This window comes from Trachypithecus francoisi, unplaced genomic scaffold, assembly GCF_009764315.1.
Source record: "Trachypithecus francoisi isolate TF-2019V2 unplaced genomic scaffold, Tfra_2.0 Lachesis_group7, whole genome shotgun sequence".
NCBI lineage: Eukaryota > Metazoa > Chordata > Mammalia > Primates > Cercopithecidae > Trachypithecus > Trachypithecus francoisi.
In genome coordinates this window covers 40,737,699-40,751,136 of record NW_022681472.1, presented here as the reverse complement: position 1 = coordinate 40,751,136, position 13,438 = coordinate 40,737,699, and positions in this window count along the sequence as shown.

The following is a 13,438-nucleotide window of genomic DNA, read 5'->3' as shown; positions in this document are numbered from 1 at the left end:
TTTAGATTCAGATATCACTCTGACTCATTATTTCATCTTTACCTCTCTCCCACATGCACTAATATTTTAGGCTTTGGTGACTCACTTATCTCTGCTATTATTGGTGGCTGACCTCAGTTTATTGCTTTTTGATTACTTTGCTACATTTGTAAATTCTTCAAAAATAATTTTGGGAGCTCAAAGAATGCTATCATTCTGTATAAGAGGTGAGGGAAATATATAGAGTAAGTACCTTTCAAAGTTAAAAGGGTAATGCTTCAGATGCAATTAATATGTGTTCTCTGGTAAAATAGTTAAACAAATCGGGAAAACAATAAGTGGTTATGAATTTAGACATTTTCAGTGGGAAAACAAAGAAAGGCTTGATAAACCTCCTGGGTTAAAGTTCAATTAACTATTGCTTAATTAATTTAAATATTCTTAAAATTATAGTTATGGTATTATTTTCAGCCTTGCTTTCAGTCAACATTCCCCACAGCATTGGAATGTTGTGCATAGTGCTTCTTTAAAAATATTTATTTCTAGCTCCCTTTCTGAAGAGAAATTTTTGTTACTGAATGAGAATTTCCTAGAAGAGGACCTGGAAATCTAGATGTTAAGAAGCACCCCAGTTAAATCTTATAAATAACCAATTTGAGAGACATTGTTCTGTTTTATAGATCATGTTGTTATAAGGCAATGTTCAAGAACAATCAGAGTGTTTAGTTGAATACTCATAAACATATTTGCTTCTAAATCTATATAAATAATATTTTTTGTACAAAATGCATTAGTGCTTTAATAGCACATGTTATAAAAAAGACATTATCTACCACAACTTTCAGTTTATCTATTGTAGATATAAGTTATTTTACAACTTTATAAGTAGTAGGATACTGGTAATGATAAAATGATTCTTTTCCGTAGAAAGGTAAATTGTGTCACATGTAAACGCAATTATTATTGACCTATTCTGCATGTTTTAAGCAAATTTATTATTGCATGCACACACATAGACACACACATACAAACACACACACACATACTCTTTGGGTCATTCTAACATCTTATTGGTTCTCTCAGGAATGAATGAGTCAGGAAGTCCTAGCCAGAGCAACCAAATGAGGGAAAGAAATAAAAGGCATTCAAATAGGAAAATAAGTCAAACTATCTGTCTTCACTGATGACATGATTCTATACCTAGAAAACCATAAAGACTCCACCAAAAAGCTGCTAGAACTGATACAAGATTTTAGCAAAGTTTCAGAATATGAAATTAATGTACAAAAATTTCTGATGTGTTTCTATACACCAGTAATGTTAGGCTGAGAGTCAAATCAAGAACATAATTCCATTCACAATAGCCACAAAGAAAATGAAATACTTAGGAATATAGCTAACCAAAGAGGTGAAAGATCTCGACAAATAGAACTATGAAACACTGCTGAAAGAAGTCAGAGATGACACAAATAAATGGAAAAATATTCCATGCTTATGGATTGAAAGAATCAATATCATTAAAATGGCCATACTGCCCAAATCAGCTTACATATTCAATGCTATTTGTGTCAAACTAACAATGTTATTCTTCACAGAGTTAGAAAAAACTAACCTAAAATTCATGTGGAACCAAAGAAGAGCCTGAATAGCCAAGGCAATTCTAAGCAAAAAGAAAAAAGAGACATCACACTACCTGACTTCAAACTATACTATCAGGTTATAGTAACCAAAATGGCATGGTACTGGTACAAAAACAGACACATAGACCAATGGAACAGAATAGAAAACATAGAAATAAAACTGCACACTTATCACCATCTGATGTTTGACAAGGCTGACAGAAACAAGCAATGGGGAAAGGATTCCTTATTCAATTAATAGTGCTGAGATAACTGGCTCGCCATATGTAGAAGAATGAAACCAGACCCTTAGATCTTTCACCATATATAAAAATTAACTCAAATGGATTAATGATTTAAATGTAAGACCTAAAACTATAAAAATCCTAGAAGAAAACCTAGAAAATGCCTTTGTTGACACTGGCTTGGCAAAGAAGTTTTGACTTAAGTCCTCAAAAGCAATTGCAACAAAAACAAAAATTGACAAGTGGCACCTAATTAAACTAAAAAGCTTCTGCACAACAAAGGAAATTATCAACAGAGTACTTAGACAAACTACAGAATGGGGAAAATATTCACAAGCTATGCATCTGACAAAGGTCTAATATCCAGAATCTATAAGAAACTGAAATTGACAAGCAAAAAACAACCCCACTAAAAAATGGGCAAAGGACAAGATCAGACTTCTTAAAAGAGAACATACAAGTGGCCAACAAACATATGAAAAATGTTCAACATCATTAATCATTAGCGAAATGCAAATCAAAACCACAATGAGATACCATCTCACATCAATCAGAATGGCTATTTTTAAACAGTCAAAAAATAACAGATGCTGGCAAGATTGCAGAAAAAAGGAGATGTTTATATGCTACTGGTGGGAATGTAATTTAGTTCAACCATCATGGAAAGAAGTGTGGCAATTTCTCCAAGAACTTAAAAAGTCAAAAAATAACGGATGTTGGCGAGGCTGTGGAGAAAGGGGGATGCTTATGTACTGTTGGTGGAAATGTAAATTAGTTCAGCCACTGTGGAGAGCAATTTGGACATTCTTTAAGAACTTAAAACAGAGCTACCATTTGACCCAGCAATCTCATTATTGGGTATATACCTAAAGGAATCATTATACCTTTATACCAAAAAGAAACATACATTCATATATTCATCGCAGCACTATTCACCATAGCAAAGACATGGAATGACTATCTAGGTGACTATCAATGATTGACTGGATAAAGAAAATGTGGTACATACATACCATGAAATACTACACAACCACAAAAAGGAATGAAATCATGTCATTTGCAGCAACATGGATGGAACTCAAGGCTATAATCCTAAGTGAACCAATGCAGGAACAAAAAACCAAATACCGCATGTTCTCACTTATAATTGGGAGCTAAACACTGAGCACACATTAACATAAACATGGGAACAATAGACACCGTGGCCTACTGGGGGGGGGAAGGGGGGGAGGGGGGCATGGGTCGAAAATCTACTGGGTACTGTGCTCATGACCTGGGTGCAATATATCCACGTAAGAAACCTACACATGTACTCCCTATAAATGAAATAAAAGTTGAAATTAAAAAGAAAAGAGCCAAGACATTCAGTGAAGCAGAGAGTAGAATGGTGGTTGACAGAGAAGAGGAGAGGCAAATAGGGAGGCATTGGTCAAAGGGTACAAAGGTCCATTTTTACAAGATGAATAGTAAGTCCTAGATCTCTACTGTATGTCATGATGAAATACAGCACAATACTTTATTGTATACCTAAAAATTTGTTAACAGGATAGGTCTTATGTTAAGCATTAACATAAGGCATACACAAAAATACACAAAACATAAATAAACATACACAAAAAATAAAAAGGATGAGAGGGATAAAGGAATTAATGAATGAAATAATACCTATGAGGAGTGCTCTTTTAATATTTATGTCACATTCATAATTATCCCCTCTTTAAAAAATTATCAACAGAAAGTATGTTATCCACATCTCTTGAATCCACCCAAGAAAGAACCAAGCCATCAGTTATTATACTGCTTTTTCACTCAAAGAGTATATATAGTGCCTAGTTGAAATTAATCAACCACTCTAAAATTTACCTTTTATAAAGCACATTGAGAGTTATTTTTTTTTGTTTGTTTGTTTTTGTTTTTGTTTTGTTTTTGTTGAGACGGAGTCTCGCTCTGTCGCCCAGGCTGGAGTGCAGTGGCCGGATCTCAGCTCACTGCAAGCTCCGCCTCCCGGGTTTACGCCATTCTCCTGCCTCAGCCTCCCGAGTAGCTGGGACTACAGGCGCCCGCCACCTCGCCCGGCTAGTTTTTTTTTTGTATTTTTAGTAGAGACGGGGTTTCACAGTGTTAGCCAGGATGGTCTCGATCTCCTGACCTCGTGATCCGCCCGTCTCGGCCTCCCAAAGTGCTGGGATTACAGGCTTGAGCCACCGTGCCCGGCCGAGAGTTATATTTTTAGGGGAATTGAGAAAACAGTTTCTAGGGGCAATGCCACTCTGGTGAATTATATACACTATATCAGACAAAGTGGACCATGACAATTTTCAGAGCAGGAGGATTACTGGTAAGTTACTGCTTGGGAATCTATATTTGTGCTCTAACACTACTCTCTGTTACTTCCCTGGGAGAGTAAAGCTCTAACGAGTATCTCAGTCTGGGTTGCTCAAGAGTAACTGATGCAATCCTGATTCCATATGGTATAGTCTTTCATAGGTACTTTCTCCACATTATTTATGAATATAGGTCTTGAGTTTAGTAATGAGGGAGATCACATTGCCTGCTTCAGTGACTCAGAACTGAGGCACACACATAAACTTATTATGATATTAATAATAGAGGAAGGTACAAGCTACACAGTAACCATGGAAACACAGTTAAATGATCAAGGAGTATCAGGAATTTTTAACAGAAAATGTGACATTTAAACATGATCATAATTTTTTTCTAGAATAAAATGTTTATTTAGTCTTTTAATTATTGAAGTAGTACACAGATCCATTCTAGCCATAAAAATGTCAAATATGAAAGCAAGGTCCTTAAGGATGAATTAGGGAAGTGGGTCTAGAGAGAGGAGTACATGCCAGTGAGTGGAAAATCACAAGTGAAACAGGTGTAGGGCAGCATGGCATCTTTGGGGAATGTGAATAAGTTATTCAATGTAACTGGGACATAGGATATTATGGGGAGTGATTGACATGAAATTGCAAAGAAGCCTGGGTCAAGGTTTTAAAGGACTATGTTTAGATGTTTAGATTTTCCCCTTTGGCAGTGGGGAACCATTAAAGAGTTTTAGGCACAGAAATAACTTGATTGGATCTGGATTAGAAAGATCACATTGGGAATGAACTAAGGTAGGAAGGGTCTGAAATCAGAGAGAAAACAGAGTTTTATCTGCATAGTTTATTTGAAATCTCACACAAGTATAGGCATTGTTGTTTCCATTTTCTTAATGAAGAAATCAAAATCTAGAGGAATTGGGCAATTATTTTCCAGGGTCATGAGCTAGTAGGCGATATGTAATAGGAATCTAACCTCATGCCTCCTGACTCAAGCCCAGGTGTTCTGCTTTAGTCTTTGCTGCCATTCCAGTGACGTTATTGTAGTTAGGTGAGAAATACAGAATGCACTGAGGGCATGCAATGGGCATAAAACAACCAGGGATCTGTTAGAAACATCAGTGTTACTGACTTACTGACTATTGCGAGATAGACTTCTAAAGAATATTGAGACTGAAAATTACAGGACCTGGGTTCTTATCCTACATCTGATCTCAGCTGCGTCGGTGATTGTGGAAAGTCATTAAAACATTTTGTGATTCCATCTTATTCTCTGTAGAGTGAGGAAGTTGGTCTAGCTAATTTCTAGAGTCCCTTTCAACCTTAAAAGTCTCTCTTTCTTCATAAACATCACTGTGGGCTGATGTGTTTAGAGACAGTGTCACGGGACAGGTGAGGCTATTCATCATTTCCACTCCCATTTAAGATGTGATCAATGTCTTTTCTTTGTTTTGTTGGCATCATATATTTGTCTTTAATGTACAAAATACCACAGTACATTGTAATTGCTTACAGGGGGAATATTAAAAAAAAATTTAACAACCAGTTCAGCATAGGCACTAACCTAATGGGAGAACCCAGTTGCAAACAAGCAGAATAGTCATCTGGTATCTGAGAGCCAGTTCTCAGGGCTTGCATGTTTGAGTCTTCTCTAGACTGTAAGTGACTCAAGTGCAAGACCTGTGTCTTTCTAATTTTGGATCAAATTTTAAGCCAGTACTCGTCTTAGAATTTCAACATTATGTGCCCAGTCAATTTGTTGGATGAACAAGTAATTAATTTCCAGCATTTCCTTAGTGTCTGACAATGCACATAGCTGCATTGCTTGAGCTTGTAGTTAGAGAAAAGGATGGCTGAATAGCTCTACCTTCAATGGAAAGCTGCTTACAAAGCAGCTTACAAAGCAACAAGATGTCACAAGTGATAATTAGGACTTAATAACAGGGATGTCACAAGTGGTCTTGTGAGAAGAGGTCCTATGAAGTGGCCTGCAGGGAAGCCAGACAGATGGGATTCAGGAGTGAAAGCACTTGCACTGCAAGAACCATTCCTTTATGCTCAGTTTATGCTCATTTCTCAGTTTATGCTGAGCATAAACCTGTGCAGAGGAGACCCTAATGATTGATACTGCAGATTCCTGTTGTCTAATAAAATGGTCCATCACTTTTAATCAGCAATCTATCCGTTTCTGATTAACTCCCGTTAAGTTTCCTCATAAAAAATTGTTCTTAATCTCAGTAAGATACAAACTCACATGACATCAGCAACACTCCATGGATACACAATTACGGTTACCAATCATCCCTGCTTGCCCTGGACTAAGGGATTTCCTGGGAAGTGGACTTTCAAGGCTAAAATTGGGAAAGTCCTGGGTAAGTTGGGACAAGACAGTCACCCCCTATGGTCCCATCTTACTTGTTGAGAATAAGAATCTCAGCGACAGCTTATGGGACCTTATGTTTTCTCTGCCATAAAATTATTCTTTGGTTTCCCTATCATCTGATATTATTCTATATGAGAAGAATTATTATTTTCTCCTTTCCAAATATAAATCATCCAGTTGTGTCCTGATCCATTGACCCTTGTATTTGGAATTTTGCCTCTTCAAGTGATGTCTCCTTTTTGTTATTTTAAATGTCTTCTTTAAACTTCTTCCTTCCACCTATAAACACACTTGTCTCTTCCCAGTTAAGGAAAAACAACTTCGCTTGGCCTTTTCCCTCTTATGTTATCTTATCTCTTTCCTCCCCTAGTATATGAAATCTCCCTCCCTCCCTCCCTCCTCCCTCCCTCCCTCCCTCCCTCCCTCCCTCCCTCCCTCCCTTCCTTCCTTCCTTCCTTCCTTCCTTCCTTCCTTCGTTCCTTCCTTCCTTCGTTCCTTCCTTCTTTCTTGCTTTTGAGACAGGGTATCACTCTGTTGACCAGGCTGGAGTTCAGTGGTGTGAACATGGCTCATTGCAGTCTTGATTTTCTGGGTTCAAGCCATCCTCCAACCTCATCCTCCTGAGAAGCTGGGACTACAGGTACCCACCACCACATCTGACTAATTTTCCTTCCTATGTTGCTCAGGCTGGTCTCAAACTGCTGGGCTCAAGTGATCTTCCTGCCTTGTCCTCCCAAAGCACTGGAGTTATAGGCACGAGCCACCATGCTCAGCTAAATATATTAAATTTCATGAGAGTAGGGTGCGAACTCTGCCTGAACTCATGAGTTAGTTCTTCTTCTTCTCCTGCTTTTGTCCCCAGAATTTCACTAAAACAGTTCTCTTAACATCAGCAAGTAGTTCAACCAATGGTTTGTTAATTTTTATTCTTTCACTCCTTCAGATTCTTGGACGAATTTTACTGTATTGCTTTTCTTCTTGAAATGCTTTTCTCTCTTGGCTTCTGTGACACAGGCCCATCCTGATACTTCCTTGCTCTCTAATATTTTGTTTCCTCTACTGACTTATTTTTCTCTTTCTAGCCTCTAAAATTTGGCATTCTTCAGTGTTTTGCACTTACTCTTCTTTCTATTCTACTAGTTGGCCACTATATCTATTTTTGTTAGCTTAACAATTATTTCAAAGATGGTTCTAAACCCTTTGTTTCCAGATACTCCCTTGAGACTGAAGCCTTTATTTCCAGCTACACTTTGTATATCTTAAACCAGAAATCCTTCTGAACTCTACCTTAGCCTAAGTCTGAATTTAAGATATTCTTCCACTTCCTCTTCCCACTGCCAAAAGCTCCTCTTCCTGAGTCATATTTTTAATAGCTCACCACCTGTTTTTGTGGTCATCTGTGCTCAAAAGTCCAAGATAACACTTCTCCATCATAAGGAATTCCTTTGTTCTGATTCAAATTTAATCAATTACTAAACTCTGTGGAGTTTAACTCAGACATATCTCTTGAATATGTTTCTTTTGTCTGGTGTTCTTGCTACCACTACCCTAGGTTAGGCCCTTATGGCATTATGTTTTTCTTATACCCTAGCCAGTATGCTTATTTCTGATCTCTCACCACCTTTTCATTCTGTGCTCTGCTTGTTTATACTGACCTTCAAGTTTCTCTAAAATATGACCTACAACTACTTTTTTAAAAGCCCTTCCTCCTAGTAGTCCCCTGAGCACATATATGCTCCACTGTAAGTGGTCTGTAATTATTCCTAAAATATATTCTATAATGAATCATTATATTGTTCTTTGCCCATGCTTTTCTCTCCATCTAGAATGACTGTCCCATTGTAGACAACAAACTCATGTTGATGCACTTGCTCTAATATCTTCAAAATTCCTCAGGCACTTGTGGCCTTCTAGTTAATTATTATCTATAACTTTCTTTTGTTATCCTCTTATAGTATGGACCATAGGATGTCCTCATGGGATCAAAATTCCTAGACTATATGGATATGGCAGCTCATGCCTGTAATCCAAGCACTTAGGGAGGCAGAAGCAGGAGGATCACTTGAGCTCAGCAGCTTGAGATTAGCCTGGGAAAGACAGTTAGTTAGCTTCCTTAGTTAGATAGATCAGTTTCCTTTCTCCACAAAAAAGGAAAAAAAGCCCTCAAAATTCCAAGACTGCTTAGATACTTTCATATGCTCTTTATAGTGACTTGTGTTCAGTTGATACTCAATAAAATGTTTATCAAAGTGTATTTATGTATTTCAGTTTCATATGTTTGAGGCCTGAAATATTATTTCAAAAGTTTTTGGAATTGCATTAATTCTTTGTTGATCAGAAGGGCAAAAACAGCTGACATGGTTTGGCTGTATCTCCACCCAAATCTCAAGTTGAACTATATCTCCCAGAGTTCACATGTGTTGTGGGAGGGACCCAGGCAGAAGTAATTGAATCATGGGGGCCAATCTTTCCCATGCTATTCTTGTAATAGTGAATAAGTCTCATGAAATCTGATGGGTTTATCCAGGGTTTTCCCCTTTCGCTTCTTCCTCATTTTCTCTTGCCACCACCATGTAAAAAGTGCCTTTCACCTCCTGCCATGATTCTGAGGCCTCCCCAGTCATGTAGAACTGTAAGTCCAATTAAACCTCTTTTTCTTCCCAGTCTTGGGTATGTCTTTATCAGCAGTGTGAAAATGAACTGATACAGTACATTGGTACCAGTAGAGTGGGGCGTTGCTGAAAAGATACCTGAAAATGTGGAAGCGACTTTGGAACTGAGTAACAGTCAGAGGTTGGAAAAGTTTGGAGGGCTCAGAAGAAGACAAGACAATGTAGAAAAGTTTGGAACCTCCTAGAGACTTGTTGAATGACTTTGAGATAAATGCTGATAGTGATATGAACAATAAGGCCTAGGCTAAGGTGGTCTCAGATGGAGATGAAGAACTTGTTGGGAGCTGGAGCAAGGGTGACTCTTATTATGTTTCAGCAAAGAGACTGGCAGCATTTACCCCTGTCCTAGAGATTTGTGGAACTTTGAACTTAAGAGAGATGATTTAGGGTACATGGCAGAAGAAATTTCCTTTATTATTATTATTATACTTTAAGTTCTGGGATACATATGCAGGACATGCAATTTTGTTACATAGGTATACACATGCCATGGTGGTTTGCTGCACCCATCAACCCATCACCTACATTAGGTATTTCTCCTAATGTTATCCCCTCCCCAAGCTCTCTACCCACTGACAGGTCCTGGCGTGTGAAGTTTCCCTCCCTATGTCCATGTGTTCTCATTTTTCAATTTCCACTTATGAGTGAGAACATGCAGTGTTTGGTTTTCTGTTCTTGTGATAGTTTGCTGAGAATGGTGGTTTCCAGTTTCATCCATGTCCCTGCAAAGGACATGGACTCATCCCTTTTTATGGCTGCACAGTATATTCAAAAGGTGACTTGGGTGCTGTTAAAAGCATTCTGTTTTAAAAGGTAAATAGCATAAAAGTTTAGAAAATTTGCAGCCTGATGATGCAATAGAAAAGAAAAGTCCATTTCTGAGGAGAAATTCCAGCCAGCTGCAGAAACTTGCATAAGTAGCAAGAAGCCTAATGTTAATCCCCAAGACAATGGGGAAAATGTCTCCAGGTCATGTCAGAGGCCTTCACGGCCAAGAGGACCAGTAGGAAAAAGTAGTTTCCTGGCCAGGCCCAGGGTCTCCATGCTGTGTGTAGCCTAAGAACTTGGTGTCCTGTGTCCCATCAGCTCCAGCTGTGGCTGAAAGGGGCCAATGTAGAGCTTGGGCTGTGGCTCCAGAGGTGGAAGCCCCAAGCCTTGGCAGCTTTCACATGGTGTTGAGCCTGTGGGTGCACAGAAGTCAAGAACTGAGGTTTGGGAATCTCCATCTAGATTCCAGGAGATGAATGGAAATGCCTGGATGCTCAGACAAAATTTGCTACAGGAGTGGGGCCCTCATGGAGAACATCTGCTCCGGCAGTGGAGAAAGGAAATTTGATGTCCAGAGCCCCCACACAGAGTCCCTACTGGGGCACTGCTTAGTGGAGATGTGAGAAGAGGGCCACTGTCCTCCAGACCCCAGAATGGCAGATCCACTGACAGCTTGCACCTTTTGCCTGGAAAAGCTGCAGACACTCAATGCCAGCCCATTAAAGCAGCTGGGAGGGAGCCACAGGGGTGGAGCTGCCCAAGACCATGGGAACCCACCTCTTGCATCAGCGTGACCTGCATGTGAGACCTGGAGTCAAAGGAGATCATTTTGGAGCTTTAAAATTTGACTGCACCGCTGGATTTTGAACTTGCCTGGGACCTGTAACCCCTTTGTTTTTGCCAATTTCTCCCATTTGGAATGGTTGTATTTACCCAATCCCTGTATCTCCATTATATCTAGGAAGTAACTAGCTTGCTTTTGTTTTTACAGGCTCATAGGCAGAAGGGACTTGTCTTTTCTCAGATGAGACTTTGGACTGTGGACTTTTGGGTTAACCCTGAAATGAATTAGGACTTTGAGGGACTGTTGGGAAGGCACTATTAGTTTTGAAATGTGAGGACATAAGATTTGGAGTGGCCAGGGAAGGAATGATATGGATTGGCTTTGTCCCCACACAAATCTCAAGTTGAATTGTATCTCCTAGAATTCCTTCATGTGGTAGGAGGGACCCAGGGGGAGGCAATTAAATCATGGGGGCTGGTCTTTCCCGTGTTATTCTTGTGATAGTGAATGCATCTCACAAGATCTGATGGGTTTATTAGGGGTTTCTGCTTTTTCTTCTTCCTCATTTTCTCTTGCTGTCACCATATAGGAAGTGCCTTTCACCTCCCCCCATGATTCTGAGGCCTCCCCAGGCATATGGAACTGAAAATCCAATTAAATCTCCTTTTCTTCCCAGTCTTGGGTATGTCTTCATCAGCGGCGTGAAAACAGACTAATACAACAGCTGAAGCAAATGGTCACCAGGTGGCAGTGCTACAGAGTTGTTTAGTAGTCTGAACAGAAATAAATTAGGATATTTTCTGCCCTTATCCGTAGAAAATCACAGAATCAGCTTTGGAAGGAAATTGAAGACACTGCAGTTCTATATTCTAGTTGTAAAGATGAGAAAAGTAAGGCCCAATTATATAGAAATATATACATCTCTCTATCCCCCCACTACCTCTCTCCTTCTCTTTCTCTCTGTATATGTGCAGACATGTATCTGCACATATACTTAGAGATCATTGGTTGAACCACTGCTAGAAAGGATTTTCAAGATTTTTCTGTTTTTTTTTCTATAGATAAAGAAAGTGAAGTTATGACCATGGAGATATATCAGTTAGGACAATTGATTATGAGTGTCATAAATTCAACATAAACTTGTTTTTAAATGAAAATAAAAGTAGGATGGTTATTCACTCAAGTATCTGCAGAGTCAAGGTATAGTCCTGGCTTCAAGTAAGGGTGGATCCAAGGATGCAGCCCCCATTCCTGTCCTGCTTTCCTCTATGGAGGTTTTATTTCAGGCTTTGTAGAGTGGCCCCCCAGCTGCTCTTGCCTTATATTACCCTACTGCTAAAGTTTCTGCAAAAAGAAAATAACTTTCTTCTCTAATGGCTTCAACAAGAGCCATGAAATGGATCCCATTAGGCAAACTGGGTCACATATTCCACCTGGAGTATAGGTGGGCCCTGTTTACCTCTACCAGGAATGAGGGTGGTTTGGGGCAATGGCAACATGTACAGTTTTACAGGATGCTCACTGCAGGAAGGTGCCCAGCTACATGGTGACTAGGGTCTGAAATCCAGCCTGAGCTCTACTTGCCATGACATGATCCACAGGGCCTGCATCTGCCTAGACAGGAGACATTTTCTGATTTGCCTGTGGTTTGCATTATCAGAAGAATGAATGAATGCTGGGTAGACCTAGACAAAAATGTCTACTTTAAGTAGCTATCAAAAAATATTCTTATTAACTTTGATTTTATTTTTCTTTATTTCTTTCTTTTAAAAATAGGAGACAGGGTTGTGTCATACAAAATGTGTGGGATTTAGAGTCGGAATGCCTAGGTAAAAATATTGGCTCTGCCACTTGCTGGCTGTATGAGTTTGGGAAGTTTTAATATTTCTCATTCAGTTTACTTATATGTAATAATCACATTTCAGAGAGGTTGGAGGATTAAAAGAAATATATAAAAGTTGATCACACAGCATGGGACACAGTAGCAGCTCAATTAATGTTAATTCACTGTGACAATTTAAAAACATGGGCCCCAAATTCTTTGATACTCCTCCTGGACAAAGGTAGATCTCTTTCCCCTTCTTTTGAGTTAGGGAATACTTGTAACTGCATCAACCATCACAGCATGGAGAAGTGACATCATGTGACTTCTGAGGCTAGGTCATAAAATATCACTCAGTTTCCTCCTAAAATGCAGCTCCAAATGCATCTCAGAAGTTTCCTCTTGGGATACTCACACTTTGAACCCAGCCACCATGCTGTGAGAGCTCAAACCACATGGAGAGACAGAGGTCCCTGTAACCTTTCAGCAGGAGGAATGTCAGAGAATTTTGGGACCGTGTTTTTAAAACGCATGTTATGGAAAGTACTATAATGAAGGTTATTTTCCTTATGAGCACTTATTTCCTTCATTATTGAGTGTCTATAATTGTGATGTTTAAACTTGCCTAGGTTATGGTGTCTAGCTCTTTGGTCAAGCACCAGTATAGATGTTCCTCTGATGATTTTTTTTTTAGATGTGATTAACATTAAATCAGTTTACTTTGAGTAAAGCAAGTTGTTCTCCATAATGTGGGTGGGCTTTATCTAATCAGTTGAAGGCCTTAAGAGAAAAGACAGAAGTTTTCTGAAGAAGGAATTCTCAAGACTGCAACATAA